This window comes from Canis lupus, chromosome 20, assembly GCF_011100685.1.
Source record: "Canis lupus familiaris isolate Mischka breed German Shepherd chromosome 20, alternate assembly UU_Cfam_GSD_1.0, whole genome shotgun sequence".
Lineage (NCBI taxonomy): Eukaryota > Metazoa > Chordata > Mammalia > Carnivora > Canidae > Canis > Canis lupus.
Window position 1 is genome coordinate 2,552,075 of NC_049241.1, and position 22,054 is coordinate 2,574,128.

Consider the following 22,054-nt stretch of genomic DNA (forward strand, 5'->3'; position numbering starts at 1 on the left):
TGTGCTGTGGTGGGCACTGTTGGTTGCCTACTGTATTCGTTTCCTCTTGCTGCTATAACAAATGGCCACAAACTTAGCGGCTTAAAACAACACAAATGTCATTCTCCTACAGTTGTGGAGGTCAGAAGTCTGAAATGAGCTTCACTGGTCTAAAGTCAAGGCATTAGCAGTGCAGTTCCTTCTGAAGGCTATGAGGGGAAAATCTGTCTCCCTGAAGTTCTCTAAGTGGCTTCTTAAGAGGTGCCTGTATTCCTTGTATTGTATTCCTGTATTCCCCTTTGTCCCATCTTTAGAGCATGTCACTTCAATATCTGCCTCCTTGCTATGCTACTTCTCCTCTGACTCTGACTCCTCCTGTATCTCTCTTATAAGTACTGTTGTGATTACCTCAGGCCCACTGGGATAATCCAGGATAATCTCTCTAACTTCATCACATCTGCAAAGTCTCTTTCACTATATATAGAAACCAAAATTTACAGTTCTGGAAATGAGGATGTGGACATAATTAGAGGTCATTATTCAGCCTATTGCAGTTTCTTGGCCCTCAAAGATTCACGTGCATCCCACACAGAAGGTACATTCACCTCATCCCAAGGTCCCTAAACCCATTAAATCCACTATCAACCCCAAAATCTCACCTAAGTCTCATCAGCTCTAAAGTTCCAAATTTCATCCTTTAAGCTAACCTTCGTGGTTCCTGGAAATTAGGATGTAGATATATTTATGAGGTCGTTATTCTGCCTACCATACCTATGAACCATCATTCTTCTCTTTCTGTTCTTGTAATCAAATCCCAAATTTGCCTATGTATTGGGAAGCCACGTACTTGAGAGGGACTGGTTCTCTCTCTAGCACCAGGGGTCTAGCCTAGATTAATCCTCTAATAATTCTGTTCTGTGGCAGAGACAGCTCATTGTTCCTTAATATTCATTTCCTTCTTCTTCCTGTAGTAACTGTCCAGAATAAAGCCTAAATTACTCAGCCTCCTTTGCACCTGGAGGTGGACATTTGACTTAGTTGAACCAATGAGAAATGAGCAAAATCACATCTGAACTTCTGAGTCATGCCCTTAAGGGAAAGTGGAATGCCTCCAGTACCTCCTGCCTTTCTAGTTGGTTAAACAAAGACATGCTGGGAGAAGTTGGCATAGCCATCTTAGATCACAAGATGAAAGCCACAATTTAAAGATGGAGGAGGCATAAGATAGAAAGAACCTGGGTCTCTATTAATTGTGGACATAGAAATCAGCCTAGGACTACCTACTTGGACTTTACCTTGAGAGAAAAATAAACATCTCTTTTGTTTAAGCCACTGTTATTTTTGGATGTTTGTTACAGCCACTAAGCTTGAGTCCTATGTTGACTAGGCATGATCATATGCCATAATTGTGGCCAACCAGACACGCCAGGTGGTCTTCTGGACTGCTTCTAGAAAATGTTTTCCTCTGTCCAAAGGTGCACAAGGAAGGAACCCTCTCTCCATCTGGCTTTTGGACATTGCTGTGTAAAGCTATGAATCCTGTGGCTGATTCAGTCATCTGCTGACCTTGAAGAGCCAATCCTAGGAATGAAAACTACGTTGCCAAGGCTGGCAAAGGGGAAAGAGGGGCAGTCCAGGGGTATTGGATGCTGTCCCTGAGCCTTTGTATAAACCTACTCAAGAATGCCTACTTCCAGACTCCCTGTTACATGAGATAATAATGGTCTAATGTGTAGGCCACCTATAGCCAGTTTTTCTGGTGCTTCCAGCCAAAGAAATTCTATTTGGAGACATTCCTCAGTAGCTCATGGAGCCTCAACCAAATCATCCCAGGCTCCATGCTGGAGGAAGCCTCAAGATTTTGCACTCTTCCTGCCTTGGTGAAAAGATCTAGGATCTCCAGTCTCTATCAGATCCCTCTCTGGCCAGGCCTACCAAGGGCTGTGAAATCTCCACTCCTCCCAACGTCAGGATTTATCTGGTATCTATCAGTCCATTAAGCTGTATGAGAGCTATTAAATTTCCTGAGTCTTTCTTCCCTTATCTGCAGAATAAGTTGCCCCTCTTGCAAGATATTTGTGTGAATTAAATTAGATAATGGATTATTTTTAAAGTTTGTCATATGTCACTTTATCCTACTAGAAACTGAGTTCTTCTGCATAAATGAATGACAATATTGATATAATCCCCAGAACCTATGACAAGGTCTAACACCAAGCAGATACTCAGAAAATATTTACAGATGAACTTTAGATATGACCAGTCAGGCCACAGCAGTTCTCTAGAGGCACAATAATTGGTTCAGAGTTGGCTGAAGCCAAGCCAACTGGGCCAAGCAAAGTGAATCCCAAGACTTTTGCTTAGGCAGCTGGAAATTAGATTCACTTCCCACTCAATTCTTCAACTGTGGAGGGTGTTAGCTACACCAGACTGCTGTAGCTAATTTGCCACACAAAAGGAAAGACTGTCTGAGTGTGGAATCTCATAGAGAAATCAGACAGTTTTGATGTTTTGATGACATAATTTAAGACCCTGAATCAAACCATACCTGAAGACCACTCTTAGGTTTTCCAGTTACATGAAGCAATATCTCCTTTTCTTTTTTTTAAAGATGGTTTGGGATTCCCAACTGCTATGATGAAAAACAGAATGCCACTTGGTAAATAGATCAGCCCAAATATACGTATGAAATCACTTCTGCTGAATGATTTAGTACAACTGCTGCTGGCTAGTACTGATTTTGTCCTGCCTGAGTTTAGATAGATGGTTGCTTTTGCTGTGGAAATTAAAAGGCAATTAGATGGGGGCCCCAGGGTGGCTCAGTCGGGTAAGCGTCTGAATCTTGACCTCAGCTCAGGTCTTGATCTCAGTCATGATTTTAAGACCCACCTTGGGCTCAATGCCTATTGTGAAGCCTACTTAAAAAGTCGGGGGAGGGGGGGCGGCAATCGGATGGCTTCCTTGCTCCAAAAATGTTCTAGAGATTCTACAAAATAAAGTAACTCACAAGTGACTATATCCAACTCAAGTTCAATATTCATTTTACTCATTTGAGCAACTCCCCCTAGAAAGTTAATTGGGCACAGATATGTCTCCAAATCTTTTATTTAGTGGCCAATTGCTTTCTTTTGCCAACCAGAGGATGCCTTTTTTGGTTTAAGGCAGTGCCAAGACTGCCCAAACAAGGGTGGCCAGAAAGAGTTGGCTGGAATACACTAGCACCAAAGAACAGAGAAACCACTAGTTTGAATAGCACATATCTGAATAGTTTGGTCTCCACCCTTGAGTATAACAGGATTCCTCTGTGGTTCCACATACTCTCCCAGGTTGGGTCTTAAGGTTCTAAGAGGTTTATTGGTGAGCTCTGAAAATCAGCATCTTGTGAGGGAACAAGGGAAGCAGGATGGGACAGAGAAGATAGACTGTGGCACAGTCACTACAAAGACTCAGCCAAACTCGTGGGGAGCTCTGGGGCTGAAATGGCCTTCAATTGTCCCAAGTTGGAGCAAGGGAGCTGAGCCTTTAGACTCCTGCCCTGACCAGTCATCAGACACAGACTCCTCAAGAAGGGGGTCTGGGATTGGTAGAGATAGCTCTCTTTAACTGTGAATGGTTACTAGACAGGGACTCAGCAGAGAGCCATTATCAGCCAGGTCTCCGAGCAGCTGGGGAGTAATTTGGGGATCTGCATGACATATTATAGTATTCACTACACTCCTGACTCTTGTCAGAAACTTGTCAGGAAGTGGGAATATCCCTAGTCCTCTCCATACTTGGCTCCATTTTCTCAGAGATCCCTGACTTTTACTTTGGGAGCACCATGATGCCATCTGGATCATTCTCCAGTCCCTGAAACACCAGTGCCCAAAGAGCTGTGAGCAAATGGCCAAGCCTCAAACCCCCTCAGTCAACCCCTACAGGTGTCCTTGGTCCTTAGGCTGGTCAGATTTCCCTTCCCTTTGTCACCCAGTGGACCCCTCATTCCTTCCTCCTCTATGCTCAGAACTCACTCTTGAACTCACCCTCTACCATGTCTTCTCTGAATGATACACCTGTGGATCCTCTCCTGCACCTGCCCCAGTAGGATTCAGCCCATGAAGTGATGGGTGGGAGTCTCCTTCCAATGGAACTTTTGGGGCTTATCTTCCCATGAACACCAAGAAGAGCTATTGGCATATGATGGTGGCTTCTCAGAAGTGCACACCTCCACCCGGCTGCTCTGTGGAATTCATGGCTCCCCTCTCTGGTTGGAAGACAGGGGGCCCTGAAAGCCTCCTGCTGTGCCCAGCAGGGACTCTGTGCCTGGCAGGGAGTGAGTAGCGAGTCCTGTCGCTGGCAGATTCCTGGGAGGTACTGTCAGTTGTGTTTCACTCTCAGACTTCCTCCGGCCTGTGTAGGGGCTTGGCCATGCCAGCCAACACGTGTGGCACAGCGGGCTGGGTTGCAAAATATATCCGGCATGGCAGTTGGTGAAAGAGTTATGCAATCGCCACCAACTTACGGAAACCACCGTGAGACGCTTTCTGGGAGGAGAAGCGCCTGTCTTTGCCACCCTGGCCACAGGCTGGGGTTCCATGCTGGGGGTCTGGAGTGGCCCAGGCTGTGGGGTGTCAAGAACTGTGACAGACCTTCCCTGAAGTCACCTGGAAGCATGTGAGCCACAAGTCCCAGGATTTCTGACATCTTCTCCTCTGAGAACCTCCAATCCACTCTCTCCTCCACACTCTACAGACTCCAAAAAACACTCTCATTTGGTTATCAGCTGCCCCTTAGACTCCCAGATCCTCCACAGGAGGTCCCACCTTACAAAGGTATGGGGCCAATCTTGAGAGGGAGTCTGGAGGGGACATTTTTGGATGGAATGGGGAGGAGAATGAAGACCTCATCCTGTAAGGAGTAAAGTGGGTCATTGTGGAGAAGGAGATCCAGCCAGTGGCTCTAAGCCTCTGCAGGACTGTCCTAAGGGGGGAAGCAAGTGGCCCTCAGGGGCATAGATGACAAAGCTAGGACCCGTGGTGAAGTTACAGGGAGACAGAGCCAAATTCCCTCTCAGAGAGAACTTCCTCCTGTTGAGAGCTCTCCATGGATAGGATGGAAAGAGAGTGGACTCATCACAGAAGGAACTAGACAACCACTTGCCAGATGTCACAAAATAAGCTAAGCAGCATCTCTGCCCCAGCTTGGAGGTGCCACTCCCTTGCTCAGGACCATCATTGGCCATTCCTAAGAAGTAAAGTAATGGAAGGAATTTTGCAAATTAAACAGGGAACCAGGTGAGGAGTAGACCACCGCCAAAGCCCCTCCTGCTCCCCTGGGCCCCTACATCTCCCTCTACCAGGGAAAAACAGACTGAAAATGGGTTTTAAAGTAAAACCCACCTGAATCTGAATCTCAGCTCTGTTATTTACTCTCTGACACCACGGAAGTCATTTACCTTCTCCAAGCCTGTAGTTGTTCTTGGAAGATTATGTGAGATAAAGGACACGAGGGCCCCTGGCACACATACAGTTAGTGTTCAAGAAAAGGAAAGTTGGTTTTATTTCAATCTCACCACCTAGCTGCCTTAAATCCTCAAACTGAAACCTTGTTCTTAAGGATCACCACCTCCAAGGATGGCAAAAAAATGACATCAGGTTGGAATGCATCCTTCTAGACATTTTCACATGCCCTGTGTACATATGTGTGTATGCTCACTGAGGAGGGGCTATCTGATATAAGTTTTATGCTTTATATATTATTATGCACCTTGCTTTTTTCACTCAACAATATATCTTGGAGGCATCTTCATGCCAATGAATATAGATTTACTCCATACTCCTTAGCTGCCTTATTTAGGGAATGATTACACCATGGTTTCATAGCTCTTCCTCTGTGAATGGACACTGAAGTTACTTCTATTTTTTCACCCTTACAAACAATAAACATCTTCACTGGTGCCTTCTAGGGTATATAAACAAAGGTTTCATTTCCAAAGAAGTGGAACCCCAGTGTCAGACAGTATGTGAATTTATAATTTTAATATATATATATAGAATATATATATATAAATATATATATTTTTAATTTTAATATATATATATAGACTGGTAAAAACTCATTAATCCATGACCATTATTTTCAATTGAGTTTCTTAAATTGAGTTACTTTAACTGATTTTTCTTAAATGTTTAAATTGCAGTTAAAAGTTGCAAACAGGTGGTACCTGGGTGGCTCAGTGGTTGAACATCTGCCTTTGGCTCAGGGCATGATCCTAGGGTCTTGGGATCAAGTCCTGCATTAAGCTCCCTGTGGGGAGTCTGCTTCTCCCTCTGCCTATGTCTCTGCCTCTCTCTGTCTCTCATGAATAAACAAACAAAATCTTAAAAAAAAATAGTCTTAAAAAAATGTTGCACACAAAAGGAATGCATGTTTCTTGTAAAAAGAATAGATATCCAGATGGGTTTTTTTTTTTTTTAAGTGCAAGTCCTTTTCCTTTCCTAACTTATCTCTCCTCCCAATTGTGAACAGTTGGCATATATATTGCCAGACCATTTTCATTTACAACCACACAAATAGTACATAAATACAGATTTTTTTCTTTTTATATGAATGAGATATAGATGGATATAAAACTTGGTTTTCCACTTTACTAACATAACCTGGACATCTTTCCATGTCAGCATATGCATATCTGGATCTTACTTCTAATGGTTGCATAGAATTTTATTTTAAGAGGCATCATAATAAATTTACTCAGTCCCCAACTGATGGACATTTTGGCTGTTGTCAGGCATTTGCTAGCATAAATGAAGCTGCATTAAACATCCTGGTACACACATCTTTGTGTTCTCTGAAAATACATCGAACTAAAAATAAGCAAAATTAATCTTAGAAGCATAGGAAGACAGGTGTTGGAGGACAGGATATTGGTGACCCTTGGGAAAGGTGAGTGGCTAGGAAGGGACACAACAAGAGTTTCCAGGGTGCTGGGAATGTTCTATTCCTTGATCTGGGTGCTACTTGCACACATGGGACTGTTGAGTTTATGAAAATTCATCAAGATGTACACTTATCGGGTTCCTTGGTGGTGCAGCTGGTTAGGAGTCCTACTCTTGGTTTTATCTCAGGGTGGTGTGATGGAGCCCCGCCTCTAGCCCTATACTCAGCATGGAACCCACTTAAGACTCTGTCCCTGACTACTGCCCTCTCTCTTTTCAAAATTAAAAAAAAAAAAAAAAGGATGTACACTTACAAGTCATCCACTTTTCTGTATATATGTTATATTACAACTTCAATATTTACTTTAAAAATAAGTGAGAAAATGAGTGTCTGGATGGTTCAGTCCATTAAGCGTCTGCCCTCCACTGGGGTCATAATCTCAGGGTACTTGGATGGAGCCCCACATCAGGGTCCCCACTCAGTGGGGAGCCTGCATCTCACTCTCCATTTGCTCCCTCCCTCACTGGTTGTGCTCTCTCTCTCGTTCTCTCTCTCAATTAAATAACATCTTTTTAAAAAATAAGTGAAAAAATAATATATTTATGTTTTGTTTTGGAAGGGTTAGATAGGACTGAAGCTCTGTCACAAGTTAAATCCTAATTTGTGCAAAACTTGCAAACAACACAGTGAAATAATTTGCTTACAGATGTTGGACAAGTTATTAGGGGATGCATAGGATGAGTGTCAGATGTTGTATGTGAAAAATCATAGATAATATAAAGTTCTGGATACATTATTCTTCTGGAGAACAGCTAGGAACATTCCAATCCCAGATCATCTTAATCTAACCATCTAATCTAACCCTCTGAAGGATGGTCTGTTTCTGGTTCATCCTTATTTTTAACAGCAGTTCAATTGAGATATAATTCACATATCACACAGTTCACCCATTCAAAGTGTAAAATTCCATGTTTTTTAGAATATTCACAGATACATGCAATTATCAATAGTCAATTTTAGGACATTTTCACAGGCCCTAAAGAAACCCCATACACTTTATCACCTCTCTTATTACTCCTACTTCCCTCAGCGCTAAACAACCACTAATCTACTGTCTCCACAGATTTGCCTATTTGGATATTTGATATAAATGGAACTGTATTATGTATGGTCTTTATGAATGCTTTCTTTCACTTAGCACAAATGTTTTCGAGGTGCATTTGTGTTGTAACATGTATCAGTACTTCTTTATTTTTTGTGGTTGAATACTATTCCACTGTATGGATTGACCACGTTTTACTTATTCATTCATCAGTTAATGAATACTTGAATTATTTCTACCCTTTGGCTATTATAGTGCTTCTATAAATATTTGTATTCAAGTTTTTGTGTGAATAATATTTTCATTTCTCTTGGGTAGATACCTAAGAGAAGAATTTCTGAGTCATATGGTATTTAACCATTCGAAGAACTGTTAGACTTTTTCAAAGTGGCTGCTTCATTTTATATGCACACCACCAGTATATGAGGGTTTCCACTTCACATGCTATTGCCCGACTTGTTTTTTTTTCTAGATTGATTGATTGATTGATTGATTATAGACATAGAGAGAGAGAGAGGCAGAGACACAGGAGGAGGGAGAAGCAGGCTCCATGCCAGGAACCCGACGTGGGACTCGATCCGGGACTCGATCTGGGACTCGACCCGGGCCTCGATCCGGGCCTCCAGGATCGCACCCTGGGCCAAAGGCAGGCGCCAAACCGCTGAGCTACCCAGAGATCCCCCGCCCGACTTGTTTTTATTAGAGCCATCCTAATGGGTGTGAGGTGGTATCCTGTCATTTTAATTTGCATTTCCCTGGTGACTAATGACCGTTGAGCATCTTTCCACATGTTTATTGGACATTAGTATATCTTCTTTAGGAAAATGCCCACTTAAATCTTTTAACGGTTCTTTTTAATGGGTTGTCTTTTTATTACCATGTTTAAGATTTCGTTATGTATTCTAGATACAAATTCCTTATCACATACATGATTTGTAAATATTTTCTCCCATTCTGTGGGTGGTTTTTTCATTTTCCTGATAGTGTCCTTCAAAGCATAAAAATTTTTAATTTTGATGAGTTCAATATAAATTGTTTTTGTTTCCACCATTGCTCCTGTTTTTGGTGTGCTATCTTAGAATCTATTGCCAAATATGGAGCCATTAAGATTTATTCAGGCATTTCTTCTAATAGTTTTGTTGTTTTAGATCTTATATTTGGGTTCTTGATTGATTTTGTTTTGGTTTTTATGTGTGTTGTGATATAAGGGTCCAAATTCATCCAGTTGTTTAGTACCATTTGTTGAAAAGACCATTCCTTTTCCATCTTGGTAACACTGTCCAAAATCAATTAACCATAGACACATGAGTTCAATTCTAGACTCTCGATTCTATTCCACTGCTCCACATGTGCCTGTCCTCATGACACTACTACACTGTCTTGATTACTATTGCTTTGTAGTAAGTTTTCAAATAGGAAAATCTGAGTCCTCCTACTTTGTTCTTACCTTTCAGGATTGTTTTGGCTAATCTTGGTGTCTTGCAATTCCATTTGAATTTTAGGATCAGTTTTTAAATTTATACTAGGAAGTCATCTGTGATTCTGATGCAGATTGAATTGAATCTGTAGGTCAATTTAGAGAGTACGATCATCTAAGTAATATTAAGTCTTCCAATCCATGAATATGAAATGTCTTTCCATTTATTTGGAATTTACTTATTTTCTTTCAACAAAGTTTTGTAGTTTTCAAGATATAAATTTTATACTTCTTTTGTTAAATTTAATATAAGTATTTTATTCTTTTTGGTACTATTGTCAATTGAATTGTTTTCTTAATTACATTTTCATATTGTTCTTTGCAAGTGTATAGAAATACAATTGATGTTGTATATTAATCTCATATCCTGCAACCATGCTGAATTTATTATCTCTAATAGTCTTTTAGTGGTTTCCTTAGGATTTTCTATATAAAATATCATATCTGTGAATATATTTTTAAAAGATTTTGTTTATTATTTAGAGAGCAAGAAAGGCAGAGACATGTGCAGAGGGAGAAGAGGCTTCATGTAGGAAGCCTGATGTGGGACTCAATCCTGGGTCTCCAGGATCATGCCCCGGGCTGAAGGCAGGCGCTAAACCCACTGAGCCACTCAGGGATCCCTCATATCTGTGAATAGAAATAATTTTACTTCTTCCTTTCCAATATGAATGTATCTTCTTTCTTTTTTTCTTAAGATTTTATTTATTTATTCATGAGAGACAGAGACAGAGAGAGAGAGAGAAGCAGAGACACAAGCAGAGGGAGAAGGAGGCTCCATGCAAGGATCCCGATGTGGGACTTGATCCCGGGACTCCAGGAGCCCAAAAGTAGGTGCTCAACTGCTGAGCCACCCAGGCGTCCCTATTTTATTTCTTTTAATTATCTAATTGCTCTGGCTAGAACCTCTAAAACAATGTTGAATAGAAGTGGCAACAGTGGGCATTCTTGTCTTGTTCTTATTCCTAGAGGGAAAGTATCCAGTCTTTCATTATTATGTATTATGTTAGTGATGGGGTTTTTGTAGATGCTCTTTATCAGGTTGAGGAAGTTCCTTTCTATTACAACATTTTAGTGTTTTTATCATAAAAGAGTGTTGCATTTTATCAAGTTATTTCTGTGTATCTATTGAGATTATTGTATTTTATCCCTCATTCTATTGACAAGTTGTATTATGTTAGATTTTTGGGTGTTAACTCAAATTTGCAATGTCACATAAATCCCACATGATCATGGTACATAATTCTTTTATATATGTTGCTGGATTCTGTTTGCTAGCATTTAGCTTAGGAGCTTTGCATTGATATTCATAAGAAATATTGGTCTGTAGTTTTCTTTCCATGTGATGTTTTTCATTTTGATACTATGCTGGTCTCATAGAGTGAGTTGGAGAGTATTTCCTCTTCCTCTATTTTTTGGGAGAATTTGTGAGGAGTAGGTATTATTATTACTATTTTTTAAAGATTTTATTTGTTTATTCATGAGAGACACACAGAGAGAGAGAGAGAGAGGCAAAGACACAGGCAGAGGGAGAAGCAGGCTCCATGCAGGGAGCCCAACGTGGGTCTTGATCCTGGGTCTCCAGGATCAGGCCCTGGGCTGAAGGTGCTGCTAAACTGCTGAGCCACCTGGGCTGCCCAGGAATAGGTATTAATTTTATAAATGTTTGCTAGAATTCACCAGTGAAACCGTCTCGCCCTGGCTGCTTTCCTTGTGGGTAGTTGTTTTAATTACTAATTCAATCTCTTCACTTTTTAGAGATCTATTCAGATTGTCTATTCCTTCTTGAGCCACTTTTGGTGCTTTTTGTCTTTCTAGGAATTTGTTCATTTCATCTAAGTTGTCTAATTTGTTAACATGAAATTGTTCATAGTATGCCTTTATAATTCTTTTTATTTTTGTAAGGTCAGTAGTAATGTCTTTTTCATTTCAGAAGTCATTTGAGTCTTCTCTCATTTTTTTCTTGGTTAATCTAGCTAAAAGTTTGCCAATTTTCTTGATCTTCTTTTTTTTAATGATAAATTTATTTTTTATTGGTGTTCAATTTGCCAACATACAGAATAACACCCAGTGCTCATCCCGTCAAGTGCCCCCCTCAGTGCCCGTCACCCATTCACCCCCACCCCCCGCCCTCCTCCCCTTCCACTACCCCTAGTTCATTTCCCAGAGTTAGGAGTCTTCATGTTCTGTCTCCCTTTCTGATATTTCCTACCCATTTCTTCTCCCTTCCTTTCTATTCCCTTTCACTATTATTTATATTCCCCAAATGAATGAGACCATATAATGTTTGTCCTTCTCCGATTACTTATTTCACTCAGCATAATACCTTCCAGTTCCATCCATGTTGAAGCAAATGGTTCGTATTTGTCATTTCTAATGGCTGAGTAATATTCCATTGTATACATAAACCACATCTTTATCCATTCATCTTTTGATGGACACCGAGGCTCCTTCCACAGTTTGGCTATTGTGGACATTGCTGCTATAAACATCGGGGTGCAGGTGTCCCAGAGTTTCATTGCATCTGCATCTTTGGGGTAAATCCCCAGCAGTGCACAAAGAATCAGCTTTTGGTTTTGCTGCTTGTCTCTATTGTTTTCCTATTTTATATTTTCTTAATTTCTACTTTAATCTTCACTATGTCATTCCTTTTTCTTCCTTTAGGTTTTATTTGCCCTTATTTTCCCAGATCTTAAGGTGGAAAGTTCGGTTATTGATTTGAGATCTTCCTTCTTTATTGAATATGTATATTTCCCTCTAAGACTACTTTGGCTGTTTTGATATGCTGTGTCTTTGTTTTCATTCACTGAAAAGCATTTTCTGATTTATCTTCGATTTCTTCTTTGTCCCATTGGTGATTTAGGAGAATGTTGTTTAAATTCCACATATTTGTGAGCTTCTTAAATTATTTTCTGTTATTGATCCCTAACTTCATTCCATTTTGGCCAGAGAGCTTACCTTGTGTTATTTTTATCCTTTAAAATTTACTGAAGTTTGTTTTATGGTCTAGCATATGGGCTGTCCTGAAGAACATTCATGTGCACTTGAGAAGAATGTGTATTTTGTTGGAGTATTCTATAGATGTGTCTTAGGTTTAATTGGTTTATAGTGTTGTCTTCTGGATTTTTTATCTCCTGCCTGGTTGTTTTATCCACTACTGTTAGTGGGGTATTGAAATCTCTAACCATGACTGTTGAATTGTTTACAACTCCAGTTATGTCAGTGTTTGTTTCATGTGTTTTGATGCTCTGTTTGTGAGTACATACATGTTTATAATTATTATATCTTCCTGATGGATTGACCCTTTTATCATTATAAAATGTCCTTCTTTATCTTTAGAAACTTCTTTTGTTCTGAGTCCATTTTGTCTGATATTTGTATAGCCAGTGAAGATTTCTTGTGGTTGCTGTCTGTATGATACCTCTTTTTCTATCCTTGTTCTTTCAATCTGTCTGTATTTTTTAATCTAAAGTGTGTCTCCTGTAAACAGCATAGAGTTGAAACTTATTTTTTTATTCGATCTGATAATCTCTGCTTTTACTGGATTGTTTAATTCATTCATATTTAATGTTATTATTAATATAGTTAGATTCACATCTATCATTTTACTTTTTGCTTCTAGGTGTCTCCAGTCTTTTTGTTCCTGTATTCTTCCTGCTTTTGTTTGCATTAACAATATTTCCTAAGGTAACATCTAAATTTCTTTGTGACATTTTTAATATATCTTCTTGAGGTATTTCCTTAGTGGTTGCTCTAGGACTTACCATCAGCTTTTGATTTATACTAACCTAACTCTAGTGAGATATAGAAATATTACTTCTATATAATCCTATTCCATTTTCATCGTTTTTTTGTCATTATGTTACTTATTATTTCTGTAAATGTTCTAAACTCAACCTTACATTACTATAATTATTACTTTATATAATTTCATGTCTCTTAAAGAAACGGAGAAGAAAGATCAAATATATATTTATAGGTTTAGCTAAATTGCTCTTCTTATTTATCATTTCTGGCTCCCTTCATTTGTTCATGTGAATTAAGTTACTATCTGGAGTCATTTCCTTATCCCCAATACAGCTCTGTTCCACCCATCTCCTTTGTGCTATACATTACATTTTAAGGTGGTATAGGCCCAACAACACATTATTATATACATACTGTTTTATACAATTGCTCTTTAAATCACATAAGAGGGGATCCCTGGGTGGCGCAGCGGTTTGGTGCCTGCCTTTGGCCCAGGGCGCGATCCTGGAGACCCGGGATCGAATCCCACATCGGGCTCCCGGTGCATGGAGCCTGCTTCTCCCTCTGCCTGCGTCTCTGCCTCTCTCTCTCTCCTCTCTGTGCATTCTCATAAATAAATAAAAAATCTTAAATAAAAAAAAAAATAAATAAATCACATAAGAGAAGAAAAAGAAAAAATATGTATTTATACTCTTTCTTATAATTACATGATTATCTTTGTCAGTGATCTTGGTTTTTGTGTGTGGATTCAAAATAGTGTCCAGGGAAATTTAATTTCAGCCTCAAGAACCCCCTTAGGTATTTCTTGTAAGGCAGGTTGACTGGCAAAAAAATCTGTTTTCATTTATCTGACAATGTCTTTTTTGTTTTTATTTATTTATTTATCTATTTATGTATGTATGTATGTATGTATTTATCTATTTATTTATTTATTTATTTAATGAGGGAGAGAGAGAGAGAGACAGGCAGATGGAGAAGCAGGCTCCACGTAGGGAGCCCCATGTGGGACTCGATCCTGGGTCTCCAGGATCAGGGCCTGGGCTGAAGGTGGTGCTAAACCACTTAGCCACCCAGGCTGCCCTTTGATAATGTCTTTACCTCATTTTTGCTTTCAAAATATAACTTTGCTGGATATAGGATTCTTGGAAAAAACTGTTCTCTGATCAGTTTGAATGTGTTATCCCACTGCCTTCTGACCTCCATTGTCTGATGAGAAATCAGCTGTTAATCTTACTAGGATTCCTTTGTAAGTGATGTCATTTTTCTCTTGCTACTTTCTCCTTGTCCTTGACTTATTTTAAGTTTATTTTTCAAGTAATCTCTATATCCAACGTGGGGCTCAAACTTGTGACTCTGAGAGCAAGAGTTGCACACTCTTCTGACTGAGCCAGGCAGGCACCCCATCCTTGTCTTTGACTTTTGACATTTTTTTTTTTTTTATTTATGATAGTCACAGTGAGAGAGAGAGAGAGATAGATACAGGCAGAGACACAGGCAGAGGGAGAAGCAGGCTCCATGCACCGGGAGCCCGACGTGGGATTCGATCCCGGGTCTCCAGGATCGCGCCCTGGACCAAAGGCAGGCGCCAAACCGCTGCGCCACCCAGGGATCCCATGACTTTTGACATTTTTATGGTTTAATGTGTCTGTTTGTAGATCTCTTTTCATTTTCCTACTTGGAATTTGTTAAGCTTCCCAGACATGTAAATTAATATATTTTCAATAATATGGGAAGTTCTCAATCATTACTTCTTCAAATATTTTTTCTGCTCTTTTTTCTCTCCTCTGCCCTCTGGTACTACCATTATTTTTAAGATTTTATTTATTTATTGATGAGAGACACACAGAGAGAGAGGCAGAGACACAGGCAGAGGGAGAAGCAGGCTCCTTACATGGAGCGCAATGCAGGACTCAATCCCAGGACCCTGGGATCATGCCCTGAGCCTAAGGCAGATGCTCAACCACTGAGCCACCAAGGCATCCCTGGTACTCCCATTAAATGCATGTTGGTGTGCTTACATGGATTCTCTCCATGTAAGGCTCTGTTTATTTTTCTTCATTCTTTTTTCTTCCCATTAGATCACATTATATCTATCAATCTTTTTTTTTTATTTTTTTTTATTTATTTATGATAGTCACAGAGAGAGAGAGAGAGAGAGAGAGAGAAGCAGAGACACAGGCAGAGGGAGAAGCAGGCAGAGGGAGAAGCAGGCTCCATGCAGGGAGCCCGACGTGGGATTCGATCCCGGGTCTCCAGGATCGCGCCCTGGGCCAAAGGCAGGCGCCAAACCGCTGCGCCACCCAGGGATCCCCTATATCTATCAATCTATCCTCATGTTCACTAATTCTTTCTTCTGCAAGTTCAAATCTACTATTGAATTCTTCTAGATTAATTTTTTCATCTTTCATCCTTTTCTCTGGAATTTTACTCTTTTACTCCAGAATTTTCATTTATTTTTTAAAAATTTTTTCTCTTTATTGATAGCCTCTACTTAATGCAATTTTATCATTATACTTTTCTTTATTTCTTTAATCATGGTTTTCTTTTATCTCATGAACATATTTATAATGGCCACTTTGAAATCTTTGTTAAATCCAAGTCTGATGACTTTCACAGGTAGTTTCTGTTGCCTTCCTTTTTCCTGGTATATGGGGCATACTTTCTTGTTTCTTTGCATGACTCATAATTTTTTGTTGGAAACTTGACATTTTAGATGATATATTACAGCAATTCTGGATACTGGTTTCTCTGGCACTGGTCTCCTATACCAGATTTGATATTGTTATTTATTTGTTTGTTTGTTTGTTTGTTTTAGTGTTAGGCTGGGTATATTAGTGAAGTCCTCTCTCACTACCATCCTGCAGTGTGAAGCCTCTGATGTTGCTCCTCAGAGGTTGCAGCCTTGAGTATGCCTACAGTCACCCTGGGATAAAAATGATTTGGGCAGATCTCATCTTGATTGTTTCTTTCCCTATCCAGCTGTTAAGCTTCACTAATTGGGGTTGATTGTTTTACTGTTTTCATCAATGCCTTGGGGCATAATTGCTCCACATATTGATCCAATCAAAAGCAGTCTTCTTTGAAGGAAACAATGTGTAGTAAAGAATTTAACTACTTGCCCCAAAATAGGTCTGGCCTCTGGCCTCAGCCTCTGGGAGATTCAATAATTGCCTTGAGAAGGAAATGGAGCCAAATACCAGATAGACTTCCCTGGGTGTCCCTTCTCACCCATATTTTAATTCCACAATCCCTCATTGCTATGGTAACTCTTCAGAGATATGGTTTTTAGATATTTAGTTCATATTTTCTAGTTATTCTCAGAGGAAGGGTTGGTCTGGAACAATATAATCAACCATTGATAGAAATTCAAACTGCAGTGGTTAACAGTGAAGATGGAGAGGAAGATGTGAGTGGAAGAATCATGTAGGAGGTAGGATCAATAAAATCCATTGATTGGTTGATTGGATGTGAGAAGAGGGAAGAGATCAGGACAATATAAAGGTTTCTAGATCTAGCAATTTCACGTTTGGTGGGCTCCTTCACAGAGACAGGGATCCAAGAAGAGGAACCATATGATGAAAAGTGAAGATAATGAATTCAACATTGGATATTCTGAATTTAAAATGCCTGTGTAAAAAAAATAAATAAATAAAATGCCTGTGTGACATTCTAATGTCCAGGAGGCAATGCCATACTGAGGTCTAAAGTGCAAGAGAGAAGCTCGGTGGGGAAAGAGAGGTTTGAAAGTTATCAACAAAGAAGTGAGAACTGAAACCATGAGAGTGGATAAGAAGTCAAAAGAGAAGAGGAACAAGAGAAGATCCTTGGAAGACACTTTTCTATTTCTTGTACAGGAGAGCACAAGGGATAGAAAAAAATCAAAGGAAAAGGAAGGAATCCACATGTCAGAAGGCCCAAGCAAATGATAGAGGTTCTTCCCAGAGAAGTCTCAGTGATGGTGGAGGCAGAAGCCAGATTTCTAAGGTTCAGGGAGTCAGCAGGTAGTAAAGAAGTGGAAGACAGAAGTGCAGACAACTCTTTCCAGACGTTCCTAAAAGGTATTTGTTGCAGATCTCTATTCTGCTGGTCTACCTACTTTAGGAAGTCTATCTGCAGCATTCCTACAGTCTACACTGGCTATTTTGGCTCTCCCACTTCCCATTGCCTTATTAGCCCTTGAGAGAATTACCATGGTGATTAATTCAACAATTTGTTCTTCTTCCCTCAATGTACCTATTCATACAACATCATCTAACACTGTTAATCATCCATCTCTACCTCTGGTCCAAGATAACATTTGTGGTGGTTTTAAAAAATATGAGTGCACATTCTCTGACCCTTTCCCCCCTTAAACCCTTTCCCTATGAAAATGGGAAGGCTTTTGGAACACCTGGACGGTTCAGTGGTTAAGCTTCTGCCTTTGGCTCAGGGCATGATTCTAGAGTTCCAGGATCAGGTCCCATGTTGGGCTCCCTGAATGCAGCCTGCTTTTTCCTCTACCTATATCTCTGCCTCTCTCTTTCTGTGTCTCTCAAGAATAAATAAATAAAATCTTTAAAAAAAAGAAAATGGGAGGGCTTCTGACCAGTTCTATTAATAGCATATGGTACAAATGATACTATAGAGCCTTCAGTGCTAGTTCATACAAGGTAATGCAGCTTTCCACCTTATTGCTGAAACCCTTGGTCCCAGGGCTCTGAGCCACCATGTAAGAAGTCCAACCATCCTAAGAAGTTCAACTATCCCTCTGCCACACTGGAGAGGCCACATGTAGATGATCTAGCAGACAATCATACCTGAGCCCATACTTCAGTCCTTCTAGCCCAGGTGCAAGATGCATGAATGAAAAGACCCTCTGTGGGATCCCTGGGTGGCGCAGCGGTTTGGCGCCTGCCTTTGGCCCAGGGCGCGATCCTGGAGACCCGGGATCAAATCCCACGTCGGGCTCCCGGTGCATGGAGCCTGCTTCTCCCTCTACCTGTGTCTCTGCCTCTCTCTCTCTCTCTCTGTGACTATCATAAATAAAATAAAATTAAAAAAAAGAAAAGACCCTCTGGGAAATGGATCCTCCAATCCCAACTGTTCTAGCCCTGAAGTTGTCCAAGTTACCCCCAGCCATTCAAGTCATCCCAATTGAGGGTCTAGATAGTTGGAAGCATAAAGGACCCACTGTGCTTGTCCAAATGTCTAAATGGATGTCCCGTAGCATCCATTAGCATAGTAGAAGAGTTGTTTCACATTACTATATTTTAGGATAGGTTGTTACCCAGCCATAGATAACTGGAATATCATTTTTTCTTATTTCTGTTCTTCTATTCAGACCATTATTTTTCTCCTAATCCTACACATATACACAGATTGTGTTCCCACCAGCCAGAGTGGAAAGTTCTCCCAACTCAGTAATGGAGCCTAATTAGACTTAAAGTCTGTCCTGAGCTTAACAAAGCTTAAAAGCATGCCTCAAAAGAACTAAATTCTATCCCAGAACAAGGCCCAAAAATATTTAAAGAAATTCAAAACAAATAAAATCAAGCAATCAAGAACAGAATATTTACAATGCCTGTCATCCAAACAAAAATTAGCAGGCACACAAAGAAGTAAAAAATAAATAAATAAAGGAGAAAAAGTAATCAAAAACAGACCCAGAAATAAAACAGGTGACAAAATGGTTAGACAATGGTATTAATAGGATGTTTATAATAGTTAACTACTATAAACATACTCAATATATTCAAGAAGGGAGAGGAGAACATGAACATGATGAAGATAGAAATTGATATAAAAAGGGCCAAAGTCAGGACTCCTGGGTGGCACAGTCAGTTAAGCATCTCACTTTTAATTTCTGGGTTTTTAAAAATTTATTTGAGAGAGAAAGAGAGCATATATGCACATGAGCAGGGAGGAGAAGCAGAAGGAGAGGGAGAGGTAGACTCCCCACTAGCAAGGGAGCCAGATGCAGGGCTCCATCCCAGGACCCTGAGATCATGACCTGAGCTAAAGGCAGACACTTAACCAACTGAGCTACCTAGGTGCTCCTGACTCTTGATTTCAGCTTAGGTCATGATCTCACAGTTGTGAGATCAAGCCCCGCATCGAGCTTTGCACCCAGCTCCGACTCTGCTTAAGATTCTCTCCCTCTCTCTCTCTCTCTCTCTCTCTCTCTTTCCCTCCCTCTGCCCCTTCCCCTGCTCATGTTCTCTCTCTCAAATAAACAAATAAATAAAATCTTTTAAAAAAAAGACTAAAACCAAACTTCCACAAATGAACAATACCCTAAATAGGATTAATAGCACATTAGACACTGCAAAAGAAAAAGAAAGCAGGAAAAGAAGATAAGTGAATGAAGAACAGATGAGACAGAAATCAACTAAAATATGTTAGGTTAAATTCAGCCATGTCAATAATCACATTAAGTGTAAATGTTTAACATTCTAATTAGAAGGCAGATTGTCAGATTGGATAAAAACACAAGACCTAAGGCCTTTACAAGAAACTCACTTTAAATATAAAGGCTACTGGGGTGCCTGTTGGCTCAGTGGTTGAGCATCTGCCTTTGGCTCAGGTCATGATCTGGAGGTCTCAGGATTGAGTCTCACATCAGGCTCAATAAGAAGCCTGCTTCTCCCTCTATGTTTCTCTCTGTGTCTCTCATGGATAAATAAACAAAATCTTTAAAATATATATATATAAAGGTGGCGCAGCGGTTTAGCACCTGCCTTTGGCCCAGGGCGCGATCCTGGAGACCCGGGATCGAATCCCATGTCGGCTCCCGGTGCATGGAGCCTGCTTCTCCCTCTGCCTGTGTCTCTACCTCTCTCTCTCTCTCTCTGTGTGTGTGTGACTATCATAAATAAATAAAAATAAAATAAATAAATAAATAAATAAATAAATAAAAAGCTGGGTGGGTGGTAATATTAATATCACATAAAGTAGATTTCAGAACAAGGACTATCACAAGAAATTTAAAAGAGCCCGTCATAATGACAAAGGGGTTAATTGATACCTAAAAATCCTAAATGTCAATACATAGCTTCAAAATACATAAAGCAAAAACTGAGGAGCTAAAAGGAGAAATAGACAAATCCATGGTTACAGTTGGAGATTTCAACACACTTCTCTCAATAACTGATAGAACAAAGTAGACAGAAAATCAGTAAGGATATGGAGCAGGGGTCAGCAAACAGATCAGTCTTGTTTTTGTAAATAAAGTTTTCTTGGAATATAGCCATGCACATTTATTTACATACGGTTGATGACTGCTTTGCTATGATGGCAAAGTCGAGTAGTTGCAACAGGGATGGTACAGCCTGCAAGGCCAAAAACATTACACCTCCTTATATAAAAGACTTGAATGACATTACCAAATTGACCTAATTAACATTTTTAGAACATTATACACAAGGATATCTATTTTTTTAGGATTTTATTTATTTATTCATCACACACACACACACACACACACACACACACACACACACACTGAGGCAGAGACACAGGCAGAGGGAGAAGCAGGCTCCATGTAGGGAGCCCGATGTGGGACTCGATCTTGGGACTCCAGGATCACACTCCAGGCCAAAGGCAGGCACTAAACCCCTAAGCCACCCAGGGATCCCCATACAAAGGATATCTAAATACACAGTTTTTCCTAGTACACATGGAACACTCACCGAAACAAACGGTTTTCTGCATGATACAAGTCTTAATATATTTACAAGGATTCAAATATTCCCTCTGCCCACAAAAGAATTAAATTAGAAGTCAGTAATTAACTAAACAACACACTTGCAAATAACCCAGGAGTCAAAGAAGAAACTACAAAGGAAAGTAGAAAATATTTGAATAACAGAAATGAAAATATGACATATCAGAATTTGAGGCATGCAGATCAAATAGGACTACTAAGCTGCCCATGTATTTTAGTTCAGGGACACCATGATCACTTCGCTACCACTGAAGATTTCCGTGGGCCAAGCATCCTGCTTATTGCTCTTGCCCAGCTTCCCGCCTTATCTCTGGTGGTTAGGTGGCACCACCCATACTCTCCTGCTTCCTTGAATCAGTCAACTTCCCCAAAACTTAGTGGCTTAAACACCAACCTGTCACTTTGCTCACAATTCTGTGATCAGCTGAGTAGTTCTTGTGGTCTGAGTGGGCTCGCTGAGCCTTTCATGTGCCTGTAGTCAGCTGGTAGCCGAATGACCTAGGACATCCTCACTCACATATCTGGCAATTGGCTGGCTGTTGGCCAGAGAGACAAGGACAAGTGGGCCACGTGTCTCTCATCATCCAGCAGCCTAGCCCAGAATTCTTAACTAGAGGCCAGGTTCCAAAGCAGGAGGAAAGGGCAGACAAGCTCCAGAGTGTAAATATTTTTCAAACTTTGGCTTGGGCCACCCTTGTTACTGTTCCATTGTCCAAAGCAGATTAAATATTGGAGATATTGTATCCAGATACAAGATGTGGAGAACCGGACTCCACCTGGGAAGAACTGCAGATTTCTGTGGATACAACAGGAAGAATTTTTGTGGCCATTTCTACAATCCATGCAGGGAGCTCATTTCAATGGGAACATCCCCCACTGTCATCACTATCCTGCAGAGAATAGCCTTTACTTTCAAAATTCTGATGTTCCCCTCACCAATGTATTACTCAAAGATCTGATCGAGAAAATGTCCTGTGGACCCTCTGCCCCAGGGGTCATTTTTAGGGGCCAGATGCGTATTTGCTGAAATTTCAATCATTCCCAGAGCTCTAGCTGCATAGGAGTTTGGAAAAGGTTTTTTTCTTGCTTCCCAACCTCTACAGTATTGGAAAGGATGCCAGAAGGTGGT

General features: G+C 40.2%; 1 long non-coding RNA gene across 1 annotated transcript in view; it reads right to left on the reverse strand.

Annotated features, from left to right (window-relative positions):
* The window catches only part of LOC119864620, a 42,039-nt gene extending 20,621 nt beyond the window's left edge, over window positions 1-21,418 (reverse strand). Inside the window, exons 1-2 of the long non-coding RNA XR_005374526.1 lie at window positions 21,320-21,418; window positions 20,471-20,530 (exon numbers count right to left, since the gene is read on the reverse strand). This is a non-coding gene — a long non-coding RNA (uncharacterized LOC119864620). The remainder of the gene's footprint in view (window positions 1-20,470; window positions 20,531-21,319) is intronic.
* Between the last annotated feature and the right edge of the window lie 636 nt (window positions 21,419-22,054).